This window comes from Capsicum annuum, chromosome 3, assembly GCF_002878395.1.
Source record: "Capsicum annuum cultivar UCD-10X-F1 chromosome 3, UCD10Xv1.1, whole genome shotgun sequence".
In the NCBI taxonomy this organism is placed as follows: domain Eukaryota; kingdom Viridiplantae; phylum Streptophyta; class Magnoliopsida; order Solanales; family Solanaceae; genus Capsicum; species Capsicum annuum.
In genome coordinates, this window is record NC_061113.1 from 227,671,026 (window position 1) to 227,692,148 (window position 21,123).

The window sequence follows — 21,123 nt, forward strand, 5'->3', positions numbered from 1 at the left end:
TATGAACTTCTGTATAAGTCTTTTGTAGGCTCTGAGCAGCCCAAAGTCTCTCTCTGATCAACTAAAATTTTTTTAAAGTATCAAATACTAAGTCAGGACCTATGAATAAGGCCTCACTAATATCGAACCAACCAATAGGATATCTACATCTGTTACTATAGAGAGCTTCGAATAGAGCCATCTGCATACTGGAATGATAACTATTGTTGTATGCAAACTCAATCAAAGGAAAGTTGTTATCTCGACATCCCTTGAAATCAATTGGACACGCTTGTAGCACATCTTCTAATGTCTAAATGGTCCTTTTTACTTGACCATCTGTCTGAAGTTAAAAAGCTATACTTAGATAAACATGGGTACCAAGACCCTTTTGGAATACTTTCCATAAGTGAGAGATGAAATGGGTATCTATCTAAAATAATGGATAAAAACACATCATGTAATTTGACTAAATCCCTGATATAGAGTTTGGCGTAATCCTCGGCTGAATAAAAGGTATGAACAGGAGGAAAATGAGCTAATTTGGTCATCATGTCTACAATGACCCAAACTGAATCATACTGATGACGAGTACAAGGAAAACCCATTACGAAGTCCATGTTCACTTCTTCCCATTTCCAGGTAAGAATAATAAACTCCTATATAGGACCACTAGGCTTCTGGTGCTCTATCTTAACCTGCTGATAGAGCTTTTTCTTTCAAAATTTGGAGACACTATTTGTATGGTATTCATATTGCTTTCTTTATGAACCACAAAATCTTACAGTATGTGTTTAATCAGAGAGAGTGGAATTTTCATTAGAGAAGGCGATTAGCATTGCTAAAATATTATGATATGAGTGTGTTGTATCATCCGAGAAAGGCCAATGTAGTAGAAGATACCCTTAGCAGGTTATCTATAGGTAGTGTTGCTCATGTAGAGAAAGATAAGAAGGAGTTAGCTTAAGAAGTTCATTGCTTGGCTAGATTGGAAGTTAGATTGCTTGATTCGGCTGAAGGTAATATTTTGGTTCAGAGTAGTTTTGAATCCTCTTTAGTTTTGGAAGTGAAGAAGAAGCAAGACCTGGATTCTAGTTTGGTTAAACTAAAGGAGTCAGTTAAGGACCAAAAGGTAGAGGTTTTCTCCCAAGAGGGAGATGGCGTGTTGAGCTTTAAGGATAGGTTGTGTGTTATTTGTATTGATGATTTTATGCAGAGAATCATGGATGAAGCGCATGGCACATGATATTATATTCTTCCTGGTTCTAGAAATATGTACTACGACTTGCGGGAAATCTATTGGTGGAGTGGTATAAAGAAAATATAGCAGAGTTTGTGGCAAAGTGTGCAACTTGTCAACAAAGACTTAGTGGTATGTTACAAAAGTTTGGTATCCCCATTTGGATGTGAGAAGAGGTGAGTATAGATTTTGTGACTGGTTAACCCCTTTTGCGTAGTCACCATGATTCAATTTGTGTTGTTGTAGACAGATTGACTAAGTCAGCACATGGCAATTGCATACATCTTATACAACTGAGGATTATGCTAATTTATATCTCTGAGAGTTAGTTAGATTGCATGGAGTTCCATTGTCTATCATCTCAGATAGGGGTACTCAGTTTATTTCCTAGTTTTAGATAGATTTTCAGAAAGTCCTTGGTACCCAAGTTCACCTTAGTTTCGCCTTTCATTCACAGACAGATGGTCAGGCTGGGACAATTATCTAAACTTTGGAAGATATATTGAGGGTATGTGCTCTTGATTTCAAGGATAGTTGGGATGAGCATTTGCCATTGATTGAGTTTGCGTATAACAATATTTATCATTCTAGCATTTAGATGGCCCCATTTGAGGCTCTATATGGGAAGAGATGTAGATCACCCATATGTTGGTTTGAAGTGTATAAAGCAGCTTTGCTTGGGCCTGATACAGTGTTTGGGGGTATGGATCAATTTAAGTTAATTAGAAAGAGGTTAAAGACAACTCAGAGTCATCTAAAATCATATGTAGATGTGAGGAGAAGAGAACTTGAGTTTCAAGTTGATGATTTAGTTTATCTAAAGATTTCACAAATAAATGGCGTGAAGAGGTTTGGCAAAAGAGGGAAGTTTAGTCTCCGTTATGTTGGCCGATATAGAGTTCTGAGTTGTGTTAGGAAAGTAGCCTATGAGATTGAGCAACCCACAGATTTGTCAGTTGTTCATACTGTCTTTCACGTTTCCATGCTTAAGGAGTGTATTGGTGATTCGATTATTGTAGATCCTTCAGAGAGCTCAGACATTCAAAATAGTCTTTCATATGATAAGATTCTAGTTGAGATCCTAGATTATCAGATCTGTAGACTAAGGAACAAGTAAGTTCCCTTGGTAAAAGTTTTTTGGTGAAACAATTCAGTTGAGGATGCTACTTGGGAAGCAAAAGAAGACATGCAAGCCGAGTAACCTCATCTCTTCTCGACAAATTTAGATCTAGTCTAAGGTACTATTCTTCCTTAATTCAGCCCCTTTCTAATCAAAGATTCAGCCATATAGATATTCTTATTATAAGTTCATGCATTCACAAAAGTACTCAAAAGTTTAGAATAATGTAGAATCAGTTGGCAATTTACTTCAGCTGTGCATCCTCATTTTTCTTTGTATTATTACCCTAACTAGCAACATTCGTGGATGAATGTTTCTAAGGGGGAGATATTTTTAGACCCCACAAATTTTCTTCCCTGTCTAATCCTTTAGAGCATTTCAACAAAGGTCTCAAACTTATAAATTGGGCGAAGTGTTGGGACTTAGTTATTTTTAAGACCTTCAAACTTTGAATATTTTATTTATGACCTTCTCAACCCCCGATAGTTGATTTTTTTGTTGATTCACGATGGGGAAAGTCATTAGTACATTCTGGGTAAGTTTTGAAATTTTTTGATAAGCTTAAAGGCATTTTTGGTATGCCAAAATAGTAAGCCTCCACGACTAGCCCACACCACCTTTCTTATCGCAGTTCCTAAGGGGCACCGTGATGGGCAAGGAGGTGCCCTGCCAAGTCTGGAGGACTAGCCACCGCGGTTTCCTGGCTAGTTCTGCTGGGCCAATTTCAGCATACCAACTCCAACTTATGAAGGGTAAAAGGGGTATTTTCAACCCCCTATTCAGCCATATCACGGGATTTAATCCCCAAACACCAAAATATAGTAACTTTCACTAAATTTCTTCAAGAACAAAGCTTAGGGTTTTAACCCAAAATTCAAGAGAACTCAAGATGTCACCGTCACTTTTCAAAATTGATTCAAGAATTAGAATCCCCAAACCAAGAGCTTCAAGAATCATCAATCAAAAGAACAAATAGAGTCCCAAAAGGAAGTGTTAATCTAAAGTTCATAATCTAAGGTATGTGGGATTTGACAAGAACAATTCTTTCATTCTTGTGCCCAAAGATTTGAGTTTTATTAATGAATTTCATATTTTCAATTAGAGTTTATGCCCAATTTACTTTGTTTTGAGTTTATGAATTTATGAGTTGTTCAAGTCTAGAAATTGCATTTAATTTCACTTATTTATGTATGAATTTGAGAATTTATGCTATGAATTGCACATCTCTACAATAAATTGATGTTTCCAAGTGTTTCTAAGGTTAATGTCAAAATTTAAGCTTTATTATGAAGTTGTGTTCATTTGAATAAATATATTTATATATGAGTTTAAGATTCAAGTATTAATTTTGATATTTCATGAAGAAAATATTGTTAGTATGCTTTAACAAACAAGTATCCTTAATTTAAACAATGATTGAATTTTGATCCTAAGATAAGAAAGGAATCTACATCATTTTTATTTAAGGCAAATAGAAGCATAGTTGTCTTCCATTATACATTATTATACTTATTAAGTTGGATTTTACTAAAAATTCTAAGCCTAATTATGGGAGTAGTATTTAGCACCGAGTAGGGTATGATTGAAAGTTCTCATTCTCCAGAACTATGAGCCACCGTAGGATTATGATTTACCCCTAGTGGGTTAAGAAAGTGATCACTAAAGTTAAGGTTTTATTCCAATGGCAAGGGTAGAACAACTCTCCCCAATATGGGAAAGATGTTGGACTCCATGTCATCACACATAGTTTATGTCGGTTAGGAAAAACTCCCAAGTATCCAGAGTCTCCAAGTCTCTAAAAGTTTTATAGTCTTAAAGTTCCTAAATCTTTTGAGTCCTCTATTCTCCTTAAGACAAGAGTATATGTTTTGAAAGTTATTGTTTTTAGATTTCTTTTTCTTACAAGTTTTGAGAATAATAGGAGAATACAAATTTTAGAACTAAGAGTAATTAACTCATGAGATTTATACTACATGCTTCATTATTCATGATTTATGAGATTCATATTTTAGTTTTAATCAAGCTATGTGAGTCATTTATATAAGTATGCATGAATTTTATAAAGATTGATGATATTGTTTAATTATTGCATACGCCCCTATATACTCAGTACATCCTCAAAGTACTAATCCACATATACGTCTATTTGCTACATTGTCTCATAATGTAGATTCAGGTGCTTAGTCTCAGCAGCGATAGTGATCTCCGAGTACCTCTATCTACACATTCTCAGTGGTGATTCCTCATGGTTCAATGAACTATTTTCCTTTCTTTTAAGTATTCATAGAAGTTGGTTTTTACTGTCTTCAGTTCGAGTTAGTTAGGGTTTTGTTCCAATGACTTTATTATTCTTAGCAGTAGAGGCTTGTCGGACTATTAGATGTGTTTTAGACTTTTCAGCATTTTGCTATTCAGATAGTATTTCTTTTTTATTTCAGTTTAGACATGATATGACAGTACCATTATTTTGATCTATTTGTCTTAATGAAAGATCTAGACTTATTAGTAGGCTCAAAGGGTTAGCTTGGGGATACTTGTAGCCTTAAGCACCGTGTGACATCTCAGGATGAGATTTTGGGGTGATACATCCCCAGCCCTGGGCTTGCTTGGATATAAGTCCTACTCAAAACTGAACTAAAAATGGTATTATTATTCATTTGACATGATATGCTACTGGTAAGCACTCAACATGATCACAACAAAATATGTATGATAATAAAATTATGATTTGACTGACTTATTATTTGAAAATCTGAAACATGTGTAAACATATAGGTATTGGGTGTTCATAACTCAACAGTCTGAATGACATTTTGAATATGATAACATCATGTAAACCACTGATAAAAACACATGATTCATAGACCCAAACATAGTGTTTTTCACTAAACTGATGAAATACATGAATTTGAACATGGGGATATGGTAAACTTAGGAGGATAATATGCTCACATAGTTAATTCATAACTTGATGATTCAATATGGAATTGAGTAAGCATAACATGGGTGATTGAAATTTTACGACCTAATAAACATAATACACGGAGGAGATAAGACGTCAATTTAGGTGTTTGGGATGACAGAAAAGACCAAAATGTCCCTATTTATGTTAATGAAAATACGACAAAAACATTGCCTCCATGTCATAGAGGTTGTCGTGGAGGCTAACTGTAACGACCCGAAATCACCTCTCGGGATATGCTCAAATATCTCTCGACCTATTTAAGCATCTAATTTCCTAATCCTCTCGGACTTAGGGAATTGTTGTTCACTGTCCAGATTTTACCTCAGGTTAACCAACCTTATTACAACGCTGATTATAAAACGACGTATTTCCGAGTCCCTGTTGATAATTTACTTACTACTATATTTGATTTCTTTCTCAAGCAAATCAAAGCAGGTGTATCTACTATTTATAGCCAACAGATGTTAGTTAAAACTTTAAAATTACCAAGAAATCCTAACACCCATAGAATCTTAAGTATTTAGCACCTCATCACGACCTAACCCTACATCCCATAATCAGGTTAATGGAGTTTAGCCACTCATAATGCAAATAACGTTACACATAATTGAATTCATAATTGAAAAGATTAAATTAATGAGATGAATAAGAATCAGTGAATCGTAGATTAGATCACGAAGAAAAATTCCCAAAACAGTTGTATTGTTCGAGTCAAAAAGATAGAGAGAAAATTCTTCAGAACCTCAAAAGTATCGACTCTCTCTTTAGAATAATAATGATAACAAATTGTACTTATAAAACGCTCAAACAAATCTTTAAATAGTTCAACCTAAATAAGGAAACAAAATAAAAGTTTTAGCTTTTTCTCATAATAGATGACGACATCCATGACAGCTTATCAGGAGTCTAACGGCTTATCACGAATGTCGTCAGCTCTTCTGCACTTTTGGCTTCTGTTGTCTAAGGCTGACGATGATGTTGATGCCTTATCAACAACCTGATGGCTTGTAACCAATGTCGTCAAGACTTTTTCTTAGCTCCCATATTCTGCCTAAGTCTGACGGTATCCTTGACGCCTTATCACCATCCTAACGCCTTATCAGAAAATATCATCATAACTTCTCTTTAACTCACATTCTCTGTTTAATGATGATGACATTCATGACGGTGTATCACGCTTTTGACGTCCTATAACCAGATGTCATCACAGGCTTCAGCTCATCCAAATCTCTTGTTAAGTCTGACGACAACTTTGATAGCCTATCATAGGGTTGACAACTTATCACTGATGTCGTCAGCCATACTTCTCAGATTTCTCCATATTTCAACTTCTTTGCTTCCATTCTTGTTGGTTCTCTATCCCATCAGCTTAAACTGTAAAATCAGACATAAACAAATCAAAAACCACAAAACATGTATAAGACTTCGCAATTATTCTCGGTTAAAGGCCTTAAATATGTTAGCAATTGCTCACACATCAACACCCTCAACTTAAAACAATTTCTTGTCCTCAAAAAACTCAGCCCAACTAAGAGAATACATAGCACATTTAGCAATCAATTTTTGCTTTTAAGATCAAAACATAGTTACCATCTCCAAGGTCAATCCAATTAAAAGCAACTTTGTATGCCATTAAAAAAATAATAATGTAACACAAAGGACTCAACTGATGGCATCAATCTCATCCACAACAACCATTTATATACCAATGCTACACTCTCTAAACAAGAAAGTAGCTAGCAATGATACCAGTATACCCTCACAATAAAGAAATCCCCCTCCTCTCATGTAAGCAACTAAAAATGTAAACATAGGGGTCATCAAAAAGACTTTTACTCTCAACATAAAGTTCAAATCAGTGTATGCGAAGTACCATAGTATTGCCCTTATTTTCATTACCAAGGCCTTCAGATAGGCCAGCTAGGATCTCTATAGGACTTTTTTTTGGCTTATAATGTAGGATGAGGTTGGTATCATATTCAAGGACATTTAGAGTGACTATGCCTCCTTGACACTACACTACTCTCTTGGGGTTCACTTATTAACCTCTTTTTCATTTTCTCTTTTATTGATCACACATATTCAAGTTGGGTGTTTTTTTAGATTAGCACCCAACTTTTATTCTTTTTCCTTTATTCTACCCTTCTTCATACTCATATTACACCATGCACCCCTATGATAGCCACCCTCAACTTAGGCTATTTGCCTAGGTCTAGGTGCACAGTGTCCAAGGAGGACCAGGGCTAAAACAGATTCATTATGGCATAAATGGGAAGGTGAAAGGTGTCATAAGAAAGAAATAGGATAATTAGGCTCAAAACAGGGATCAAGGTATATTATGCACATAGGGAAGGCTATTTAGGCTAAAAGTGGGCTAATCAACAAAACAACCTATGATTCTTTTCTAACCCGTATCCTTCAACCATGGTAAGACTAACCAGGCAAGTTCTGGCTTTAGCATATAGAGGAAATTAAGTAGTTGCTCACACACACATGGAACGCAAGTATATCACAGGCTACCACTTATCTAGTTCATGTAATTGTTCAGTAATCATCATCAAGCTACTAGAACTAATTCCACAACAAGATTCACAATGGTCACAAGTAAATGTAATTCACACAGTTTTGTAAACAAAACATTGGAGAGGTGTTCAAAGATCAATCAAAAACATGTCAACTACTTTCTGTACTTGTATTTCTCCTAGTCACCACAAAAAATGTTACAACAACAGACTACCCTACACCCTCAACTTAAAATCAAAGCAAAACTAAACTAAAGGTTAGAGTATACCTGGAATAGATAAATCTTGGGGGTCATGGGTTGCCTCCCATACAGCGCCTGATTTAATGCCGCGGCATGACCCAGGTATCTCGATTACTTCAGACTTCATCGAGAAAGATAATGGTGACATTTTTCATCGATTCTTTTGGGCCAATGTAGAGCTTGACATGTTTTCCATTTACCTTGAAGGTACTTCCATCTTTGTTTTAAAGTTCCACCACTCCAGATGAGTGGACTTGACTAACTTTAAAAGTTCTTGACCACTTAGATTTCAGCTTACCTGTTAACAATTTGAGTATGGAATGGAAAAGAAGTACCAAGTTGCCCTTTTGGAATTCTCATTTCTCGATTCTCCAATCATGGTACTTTTTCATCTTTTCTTTATATAGATTTGCTCATTCATATGCCCTGAGATAGAATTCTTCTATCTCATTCAATTTCCCCAGTCTCAGCTCTACTGCTTTCTTCCAGTTCAGATTCAACCTTTTTGAGGCCCATAAGGCCTTGTGCTCCAGCTCTATTGGTAGGTGGCAAGCTTTTCCATAGACCATATGAAATGGTGAAATGCCAATGGGTGTCTTGAAAGCAGTCTGATATGCCCATAAGGCATCATTGAACTTTCGAGACCAATTTTTCCGACTAGCGTTCACCATTTTAGATAGGATGTTTTTAATTTCGTGATTTGACACCTTCACTTGCCCACTGGTTTGTGGGTGGTATGGAGTAGCCACTTTGTGTTGTTTCAGCCCATATTTTGCCAAAGCTGCTGCAAATATTTTATTGCAAAAATTAGATCCTCCATCATTTATGATAGTACGTGGTACTCCAAAGCAAGAGAAGATGTTCTTTTTGAGAAAAGAAATCACCCTCTTTCCTTTATTATTAGACAAGGCCACAACTTCAACCCATTTTGAGACATAGTCAACAATAACTAAAATATACTTCATCCCATATGAGCTTACAAAAGGACCCATGAAATCAATGCCCCAGACATGAAACAATTTCACCTCAAGTATCTTAGTCAAGGGCATCTCACGTCTTTTAGAGATTGACCCCTGCCTCTGACATTGGTCACATTTCAGCACAAACGCATGGGCATTTTTGAACAATATTGGCTACTAATAGCCACTCTGCAACACCTTTCTAGCCGTTTGGTCACCTGCATGGTGACCTCCAACTGGGAAGCATGACATGCTTCTAATATGCACAATACATCTACTTTCGGCACGCATCTCCTTATAATATTGTCTGCACATCACCAAAAAAGGTATGGCTCATCCCAGAACTAATGTGTCACATCATGTAAGAATTTATTTCTTTGGTGGAAAGAAAGATTTTCTGGTATGACCTTACTCACAACATATTTTGCATAATCCGCGTACCAAGGAAATTGTTCCACAACGGCAGCCAGGATCTCCTCATCAGGAAATATATCATTTATCTTTGTTTCATCACTAGTTTCTTGTTCACCTTCCATTCTCGACATATGATCTGTAACCTAGTTTTCACAACCTTTCCTATATTTTACCTCAAAGTCAAATTCCTGCAGTAGCAATACCCATCTAATCAGCTTTGGTTTTACATCCTTTTTTGCCATCAAATAGGTAAGGCAGCATGGTCGGTGTTGACCACCACTTTGGTCCCAAGCGAATAAGCTCTAAACTTTTTGAAAGTATACACTACAGCCAAAAGTTCCTATTCCATTACAGTGTAATTCTTTTGCTCTCTATTCAGTGCTTTATTGGTGTAATATATCGGATGAAATAGTTTGTGCCTCTTTTGTCCCAATACGGCTTCAAGGGAAACACCACTTGCATCACACATGATCTCAAATATTTTTACCCAGTCAGGTACAATAACAATAGGGGCCTCAATCAGCTTCTTTTTAAGGCATTCAAATGCCTTTAAACATTCATCATCGAAGGAAAATTTCACTTCTTTCTCCAAAAGTTTGCAAAGTTGATTTGCAACCTATGAGAAGTCTTTGATAAATCTCTTATAGAAGCCAGCATGCCTAAGAAAACTACGCAGCCTCTTCATTGAAATGGGAGGTGGTAGTTTCTCGATAACTTCCACTTTTGCTCGATCAACTTCTATCCCTTTTTCATAAATTTTGTGGCGAAGAACGATGCCCTCCTTTACTATGAAACGGCATTTTTCCAAGTTAAGTACCAAATTAAATTCAACACATATTTGCAAGGCTACATTTAGATTTGACAAACACATCTCAAATAAATCACCCACAACAGAGAAATCATCCATGAATACCTCTATGGTGTCCTCCACCATGTCAGAGAAGATAGATATCATACACCATTGAAAAGTGGCAGGTGTGTTGCATAGCCCTAATGGTATCTTTTTAAATGAAAAGGTGCCATATGGGCATGTGCATTTCCTCTTCTCCTGATCTTCAGGAGCAACACAGATTTGGTTGTATCCAAAATAGCCATCCAAGAAGCAATACCACCCCCTGCCAGCTAATCAATCAAGCATTTGGTCAATAAAAGGCATCGGGAAGTGTTCTTTCAGAGTCTAAGAATTTATCTTACGGTATTCTATGAAAACTCTCCACCCAGTTACAGGACTGAGTGGAATCAACTTATTCTTTTTATTAGCAACCACCGTCATACCCCCTTTTTTAGGTACGCATTGAACTGGGCTCACCCACTTGCTATCAAAAATAGGGTAAACTACTCCAGCATCCAACAACTTAATAATCTCTTTCTTAAATACCTTTTGCATTAGTGGGTTAAGACGAAACTAATGCTCTATGGTTGGAACACAATCTTTCTCAAGTTGAATTTTATGCGTGCTAATGCCGGGGGGAATGCCAATAATATCTGCGATGGTCCACCCTATTTCTCTCTTGTGTCTCTGAAGTACTGAAATAAGTGCATTCACCTGTTATTCACCCTAATCAGTTACAATAATAAAAGGTAGCATGTTACCATTGCCCAGAAATACGTACCGTAAGTGCCCAGGCAGTTCCTTCAATTCCAACATCAGAGGCTCCTCAATATATGGCTTGGCTGGTGGCGTTGGTCGATTAGCCAGGTCAATGTCTAGCTTTTTAGGAGCCTAAAGATATGAACCCATGCCTGTCAAGGCATAAAATGTCTCTTCATACTCCCCAATTCCTTCGCTATCATAATTCATCATGATCGTGACCAAAGGTTCTATAACAAGTTGTTCAGCTATAGGCACCTCTTGTTCGTCCTCATAATACATATCAACTACTGAGAACACATTCATTTATTCATGCTGCTTCATTGATTTACCCACATCAAATCCTGCCACTTCATTATCATTCTGAATAAAAGTTCATTCACTCTCAAATCAATCAGCACACTTCCAGTTGTGAGGAAAGGTTGACCCAAGATTATGGGCACCTTGAAGTCCACCTTGCAATCTACAATGAAGAAGTCTGCAGAGAATATAAAGTTGGAAACCTTCACCAACACATCATACAAAATGCCACCAGGCCTCTTTACAGACCTATCCGCTATCATGAGTCTCATGTTGGTGGGTGTGGGATTCCCCCGACCCAACTTTCTATAAATCGTCAGTGGCTTCTAATTTACACTTGCTCCCAGATTACATAGTGCCTTAGTGAATTCCATAGTCCCAATTATGCAGGGAATAGTGACTGCACTTGGGTCTTGCTTCTTCTGCACTAAGGTTCTTGTAGAAATAGCACTACAAAGGTGGAGATCTGCCTCCAATTCATAGCTCACCGCTCATTTCTTTGTCACAAGGTCCTTTATTAATTTTGATTATCCTAGAATTTGCTCAAGTTCTTTAACCAGAGGCATATTTATTGTCAATTGCTTGAGCATTGCCATGAATTTGCTGAATTTTACATCATCAGCTTTTTTTTCAATCGTTGAGGAAAGGGAGGTGATGGTCTAAGGATAGTTTTCAACACCACTTCCTCTTCCTTTTCCATTTCCTTTTCTAAGCGTCAACAGAACATTCCATCTTCTTATACTCCACTGGATTATTTTCTTTGAGTTCATCAACAACTACCTCAGTATCAACAGATTTGCCCACAGAAGGGCCAACTAAGATCTTACCACTCCTAGTGGTAATTGCCATGCATGAGTTATCATTTTGAGGATTCTGAACTGTATTGCGTGGTAACGTTCTGCTCTTTCTATGGTTGACTAAAGTGGAAAGTTGGCTCACTTGTTTCTCTAACTGTTTCATTATCGTGGAGTGTGAGTTCACCAACTGACTGATGGATGCCAGATCAGTTTTCATGGAGATTACACCAGAGTTGGTGGCCTCGACTCTCTTCAACAACTTCTTCATCATGTCCTCCATGGATATCTTTCCAGAGCTATTTACAGCAGCTTCTCGATTTCCAGGAGGAATATATAACCCGCTCCTATCATTGTTGCTCCTCCAATTTCCTTGCTCCCAGTCTTTGTAGCCAGGCTTGTCATAAATGTTCTGACGTTGATTTCCTTGGCTGTTGCCTCAGAAACCCCCCTGATTAGTAACATAATTAGCCTCTTCTTTAGGATCCACATCAACTCAATCTTGAGAATTCAAGGCTTTACTTTTTTAGTCTTCCCCTATAGTAAGTGCTTGGTGAGCAGGTCCATCTGAGTCTTTAGATAAGCTATGTCTTGATCCTGCTCCTCATCTCTCCTGCATTGTTTAGCAGACATACAAATAGAAATGGTGGGGCTTGCTAACACAGACTCCCTGGTATGACAATCCCGACTCTGTTTGGTCATTCGATTCAACATCTCTGAGGCTTCTAGAAAAGATAGATCAACAAATGAATCACCACCAACATTATCTACAATCGGCTTTGTTACAGAGTTGAGAGCCTATATAAAGTCTCCATCAAATGTATGTCGTTCATGTTGTGGTTCAAACACTGTGTCAGCTTTTTCTTGAACCTCTCCCAAGTTTTATGCAAGGCTTCAGTCGGGAGCTATCTAAAAAGTTGCTGATCTCTTCCCTCAACTGTACCCTCCTGGAAAGCGAAAAGAACCTTTCTATAAAATATCCTTTTAACGGCCTCCAGTTGGTTATCGAATCAGGTATCAGATCATTCTGCCACAATGTTGCCTCCCCAGATAGAGACAATGGGAACAATCTCAATCGAATAGCGTTCTGGCCCACTCCTAGGCTATCAAAAGATTTCAAGTGGTGACAAAATTCACCAGATGCAGGTTAGGGTCATCTACAAGAATGCCTCAAAACAATCCCTTAAGATTCAGGAGTTGGATCACGTTCTCGTAATGTTGAACCTTTCTCCAAGTGCCAACAGTGGAGGAATGATAGCACCCCCCATTGCGCCGGCTCTGTCCATTCCCTCATCATCATCATCAATGTTGTAATAGATAGGATGTTGACCATACGTTCCTCTGACTAGACGGTTTCTATTAAAATTTCGCTGCACTGGTGCAGCAATTTGCTCAGCTCGCCTTGGGTTTTGAGGATTCAGCAATTCCTCATCACCCAAGTCTTCATCATAAAGGTTCAGATGATGTACTTGTTGACCCTGGCTTTGTATGTTCACCTGAGCCCTAGCCAAGGTGGCTAATCTTTTCGCCTTCTGTTATTCAGCCATTCTACCGATCAGCTGCAGTTCCGGATTAATTGGTAATAAAGATTCTCTGAAACTTCTTCTTTTTGGCATAAACAACAAAGAACCTATAATTAAACAAATAAATGTAAATCTAGGAAACCTAACTAACAGTCAATTAGCGCACACAAACTTTTAGTTTAAAACTATATTCCCCGGCAATGGCGCCATTTTTAATAATGCTCAAATTACACTCTTGGATGGGTGTAAGCGATCGTTGTCAATATAAAACCCAACTAGGTTGGGGTCGAATCCCATAGGGACTATGGTATGAACTCAACTCATTTTTGATTTAATTCATTAATAGTTTAACGTTTCCTGAAATGGGGGTTTAAGTTTTACAAATAATTGTTTGTCACTTTGATTTCGAAGTTTGTAACCAAGATTTTATGAAATAACCAGAATCATGTTCACTAGGGCTTATGGTACATGACAGATGCTAAAGACGACTCAAGATTTTCATGGTGGTTAGGATAACAATCTATCTTTATCTATGATATGCTCAAATGTCTCTCAACCTACTTAAGCATCTAATTTCCAAATCCTCTCGAACTTAAGGAATTGTTCTTCACTGCCCAGATTTTACCTCAGGTTAACCAATCTTGTTACAGCGCTGATTATTAAACAACGTATTTCTGCATCCCTGTTGATAATTTACTTCCTACTATATTTGATTTCCTTCTAAAGGAAATCAAAGTAGGTGTGTCTACTATTTGCAACCAACAGACATTAATTTGAACCGTAGAATTATCAAGAAATCCTAACACCTATAGAATCTTGAGTATTTAGCACCTCATCACGACCTAACCCTACATCCCATAATTCAGGTTAATGGAGTTTATCCACTCATGACGCAAAGAACAATACACATAATTGAATTCATAATAGAGAAGATTAACTTACAAAGATGAATAAGAATCAATGAAACATAGATTAGATCACAAAGAAAAATCCCCAAAACAGTTGTATTGTTCGAGTCAAAAAGATAGAGAGAATATTCTCCAAAACCTCAAAAGTATCGACTCTCTCTTTAGAATAATGATGATAATGAATTGTACTTAGAAAACCCTCAAACAAAGCTTTAAATAGTTTAACCTAAATAAGGAAAAAAAATAAAAGTTTTATTTTTCTCTCAGAATAGACTACGACATCCGTGACAGCTTATTAGGAGTCTGACGGCTTATCATGGATGTCATCAGCTCCTCTGCACTTTTGGCTTTTGCTTTCTAAGGCTGACGACGACTATGATGCCTTATAAACATCCAGATGGCTTTTCACCAATGTCTTCAAGACTTCTTGTCAGCTCCCATGTTCTGCCTAAGTCTAATGATATCCTTGACGCCTTATCACTATCCTGACACCTTATCACGAAATTTATGATAGCGTATCACGCTTTTTACGTCCTATCACCAGATGTCGTCACAGGCTTCAACTCATCCCAAATCTCGGGTTAAGTCTGACGACAACTGTGATAGCCTATCACAGGGCTGACGACTTATCACAGATGTCGTCAGCCACACTTCTCTTCATATTTCTCCGGATTTCAACTTCTTTGCTTCCATTCTTGTTAGTTCTCTATCCCATTAGCTTAAACTATAAAATCAGACATAAATAAATTAAAAACGATAAAATTTACTTAAGACTTCGCAATTGGTCTCGGTTAAAGGCATTAAATATGTTAGCAATTGCTCACACATCACACAATGATGGTCCATCGCAGCCTAGGCAGTTCATCATTCTGGCCATCGCGTGATGGCCAAAAAAGAAGTTATTTCCTTAGTTGCGATGGGCTAAGCAATGGACCGTCACATACTTGATGGTCCGTCAGATAGTCTGTCACTCCTGGGAGATTCCGACAACTCTTAATAAAACGGCCATAACTTCTCGCCCCGATACTAAATTTTGACAAAATTGGCATCGTTGGAAAGCTAAGTCAATTTCCCAAACTATTGGAAGTCATTTTTAGGAAAATTCAATAATACTAAAACACTAATGACTTAAGAATTCCTTTATAAATCTCTTAGGGCCAGAATGACACTTTATTTGACACGCTCTAAGGATCAAACTACGAGGGAACTTTGTGGGGTCTTAAAATATCTCCCCCTTGGGAACATTTTTCCTTGAATGTCGCTACCAGAAAAATAGAGTACACATAACTAAAAAAATTACTAAACGGTTCAAGATCTTTCTAAACTCATGACCACTCCGGATATTGCAAGAACTCATAAAAGCATAGAAGCATAGCTGAACTTTAGATAAGAAGGGTTGAATTAAAGAAGAATAATACCTTTGGATTGATCTAAACTTGCGGAAAAGAGGTACGGGTATTTGGCTTGCATATTTTCTTCTGCCTCCCAAGTAGCACCCTCAACAGACTGGTTCTGCCACATAACTTTGACCAAGGGAACTTCTTTATTCCTTAGTCTACGAATCTAAAAATCTAGGATCTCAATTGGAATCTCATCAAAGGAAAGACTATCCTGAATATAAACACTCTTTGAAGGATTAACCGTAATAAAATCACCAATATGCTTCTTGAGCATGGAGACATGAACAATAGGATGAACGACTGACAACTCTGAGGTCAACTCAACCTCATATGCTACCTTACCAACACGGCTGAAGACTCTATATGGGCCAACATAACGAGGACTCAGGTTCCTATTCTTACCAAATCTTTTCACCCCTTTCATAGGTGAAATCTTCAAGTACACCAAATCACCCATCTCAAACTCAAGATCTCTCCTTCTCACATCTGCATACAAATTTTGATTACTCTGAGCGATCTTCAACCTTTCTCTAATCAACTTAACTTTCTCCACAACTTCAAATGCTGCTCAGGCCCACACTCGGCAGTTTTACAAACTTTAAAAAAACTTATGGGTGGTTTACACCTCCTACCATACAAGGTCTCAAATGGTGCCATCTCAATGCTAGCATGGAAACTATTGTTATAGTCAAACTCTATCAATGGCAAATGACCATCCCAACTACCTTTGATATTAAGATAACATGCCCTCGACATATCTTCTAGGGTCTGAATGGTCTTCTCAGCCTGACCATCCATCTGCGGGTGAAAAGCTGAACTCAAAAGAACTTGGGTACAAAGACCCTGCTAAAATGCCCTTCAAAATTGAGAAGTAAATTGAGTACCCCTATCTGAAATGATAGAAAAACGAACTCCATGCAGCCTGACCAACTCTCAAATGTTCAATTTGGCATAATCCTCAGCCGTATAAGACGTATGCATGGGCAAGAAATGTGCAGACTTAGTCAGCCTATCCAAAATAACCCAAATCGAATTATGGTGACAACACGAAAGAGGAAACCCAATCACGAAGTTCATATTCACCACCTCCTACTTCCAATTAGATACATGTAATACCCCAAATATTTTTTTGTTGAAATTTTGTGCGTAAACGTGTTGGGTTCTATCTTCTAGAAAGAATTATAAATTTTCTATGTGGAATGTCTTAGATTATGACCAACCATTATGTAGAGTATCAAATAAGCTTTCCAATGATATGTGGATCATCCAAAATAGACACCCGAGCGACGAGTTATGAACATTTTGATCGAACCGTGAATAGCAGTGAACAGTAAAACTTGCAGAAAAAGTACTGAGGCCTGGCGTATTTTTTCTCCAACTTTAAATGATCATAAATCCTTGTACATAATAATTTGGGTGATATACACTATATCAACAGAAAGCTCTGCGAGTCCTCTTTCCAATGAAATTGCTTTCATCCAATTTGTCTATCGGAGCAAAAAGTTATGGTTGATCTACTTCAGCCTATCAAAAGAAAATTTTTGGGTCAACTTTAAATGATCATAACTCCTTATACACAATGATATGGGTGAGATACTATATATCAATGGAAAGATATAAGAGTCTTCTTTCAAATGGAATTGGTTTCATCCAATTTGGATATCAGAGTAAAACATTATAGTTGATCTACTTCAAACTATCAAAACAGTCCACCAAAGGATAGATTCAAGAATTATTTGATTTTTAGGGGCGTTTTGGTCATTCCCTCTCACCCAAAATCCATCCAAACCCTATATTAAAGCCTATTAGAAGCATTATATGTTATATTTCATCGAATTCCCGCAAAAAGAAAATCCTAAGCTCCTACATCCAACTTCAACAACCTCCAAAGTTCACCATTAATTCTGCAAATTTATTCAATATTCCAAGTTCCTAGTTCAAGAACTCCAAGAACCATCATTCAAAGGCAATATTAACATCCCAAAAATGTGTATCGATCTAAAGTTCATCATTCAAGGTATGTGGGGGTTTTCAACAAGAACTCTCTTTCGTTCTTGTGCCCAAAAGTAATTTTCTTTACAAAGGCATGATTTTTATTTGATTTTTACGAATTTGAAGCATGAACCCATATCTTATGATTATTATTATGAAATCTTGATGTTTATGATTTTGAAAGATGAATTTACATATGTGGAGATATAAAGCATGATTCTTGAATGATATTTATCATAATTTTGATATTTGGGTCGTGAATCCCCATTGGAAATTGTATTTTTTTAGAAAGAGTGTGTTATAAGCATGTTGATGTCGAATATTTGAGATATTTTGAATGATTTGACGTTTTGGTCTTAATAGAGTTGTTTTGAACTCGAGTGTGAAAAAAATTCACAACGTGATTGATTTTGATAGATGGGAAGCATGAAGGCTCCCAATGTATATTTATATATTACTTAAATTGTTTTATTGTTGATTGTCATTGAACTTATCTAAGCTAAGTCTGAGAAAATTTTTTAGCACCGAGTGAGAGGTATAAAGCGAACTTATTCCCTAAAACTACGTGGCCCCGTAGGAATGAGCCTGAGGCTGATTTATATAGTGATCACCAGTTTGTGTGGATTTGATATCGATAGTCCTACTCCAATGGAAAGGATAGGATGGATCTCCCCAACGTGGGTTTTATGTTGGACTCCATGTAGCTCACATGGTTTATGTCAGTTATAGGATCTCCCAGTGTGTATGTGTTTCCTTGTGTCTATGGTGAATGGTGAAGTGATTTGAAATTGGAATTGTGAAATTTATTCTTTTGAAAGATTTAAAAGATATTTACATTATGAGAATTGATATTCTTGATGAACTGAAAGTGATTGACAAATTATATGATGACTCACATATGTTACTGTACTTATTTCATCCTCTCATGATTATGATGATTTTCTTCGGGCTATGTGAGTCTTTCATACATCCTGCATATTTCTTATAAATATTTATGATGATCATTTTTTTACAACTACATACACCCCCATATAATCGGTTCCTTTCCATGGTATTGACCCACATCTTTGGATGTGGGCTATATTTTCTCGGAATATAGGTTTAGGTGCTCAGTTCCAGGTTCGACAGTGATTCTTCGAGCACGCTGTTCTAGATCTTCTATTGTGGTGAGTCCTTATGTTTCGAAGACGTCATGTCTGATGTTGGTTTCACAGAATCGTTTACATTTGATAACTGAGTATGAGTCAGTTGGGGCATGTCTCAATGGCTCGCTAGTTTTATTAATTTTCTTAGAGGCTTGTCAGATTAGTATAGATATTGGGAGTTGACTAATAAGTCGTATTTTGTTATCTTTCTAAAATTCTTTTATTCTTGGATGATGATTACTCTGTTGATATTTGAGGATTATTTATGGAAACCCCATTGATTTGTGTTGAACTCAATGAAAATGGCTCAAAGGGTTTGCTTGGGGCTACTCGTAGCCTCAAGCATCGTGTGATGCTCTGGGACCCGTTTTCTGGGGTGTTAAAAACTTGGTATTAGAGCCTAAGGTTTTAAGGTATCCTAGAGAGTCTGACAAGCTGGGTTAAGTAGATTCTTGATCATCGGTATGTAGCATGCCACATTTATGAGAAAGAGTCTATAAGATGTTTTAGGAAAAAGTGTGATTCTTTATTTCAGAAGTCTATTATGCTTAAAGTGTCTCTCTCTGCTATTGATTTGTGCTCTCCTCTTTCAGAAATATGTCTCCACATCGAGCGAGAAGAAATAATGATGGTCAGCAACCTCAACCTGCTAGCCCATTGAATGAAATAGTGTCTCATACTAAATTTTAGGTAGCATTTCAGGTGCTGGCCTAAGTTGTTACTGCAAATATTCAGGACAACCCAGCCCCGGCTCCATAACAGTAGGGAGGTAATTCAGCTGCTACCAGGATCCGTGACTTCATGCGGATGAATCCACCAGAATTCTATGGGTCCAAGTCTGATGAGGATCCATGGTTATTTTTGGAGGAGGTGCGGAAGATTACTCAGGTGATGCATGTATCTGAGAAACATAGTGTGGAGTTGGCTGTGTATAGGTTGAAAGACCTTGGTTATGACTGGGTTATTGCTTGGAGAAAAGGTAGAGGTGAGGGAGTTGTCCCTACAACTTAGCAAGAGTTCCAGGAAGCATTCCTGGATAAGTTTTTCCCTTTGGAGATGAGGGAGGCAAAGGTGGAAGATTTTATGAACCTGCAACAAGGCTCTATGACTGTTAGGGAGTACTGTCTAAAGTTCAATCAGTTGGCCAAGTATGTTCCTGACTTAGTGGCTGATAATTGGGCTAGTATAAGTAAGTTTGTGACTGGAGTGTCTAGTTATGTGGTTAAGAAGTGTAGGTCTGCTATGGTGAATAGTGAGATAAATCTTTCTAGGCTGATGACCCATGCCCAACAGATTGAGATAGACAAGATTAAGGAGAGAGATAGAATGAGAGGGAATAAGAGAGCTAGGTCTGAGCAGCACGGACAGGGTCAGACTAGATCATAAGGAGGGAGTCGCCCTCAGTATCAGGATCATTTATTTATGACAGCATCGTAATCTGCTAGTGCTCCCATGCCTAGAGGTAGGTAGGAGCAAGGTAGCAGGTCATATGCATCCAGGTCCCAGTACAGTGCCGGCAGTAAGCAAAATCGTCCCATGTATCCTAAGTATTGTAGGGCTCATTTGGTGAGTGTTGGGGTAAGAAGAGGGGTTATTTTTAGTATGGTGACATGGGTCACAGAGTTAGAGATTGTCCACAAGATAGACAAGGGCGTCGTGACTATCGCCCTCAGACCCAGACTCAGACTGTTAGTGCTCCAGTTCTAGCAACTCGCCCAGCCCTAGCTCAGAGCGCCTCTACTAGTAATGCTGATGGGCAGCACTAGAATATATTCTATACTTTATCATCCTTTCAGGAATAGGAGGACTCTCCCGATGTTGTTTCTGGTATGCTTTGTATATTTCAGTTTGATGTGTATGCTTTGTTGGATCCTAGATCCAGTTTCTCATATGTTACACCTTTGATTGCTGGGAATTTTGAAATGAGTCCTGAGGTTATTCTTGAGTCTATCCTAGTTTCTACCCTAGTGGGTGATTCGATTGTTGCCCAGAAAGTGTATAAAAAGTGTCCTGTTACCGTTCTTCATAG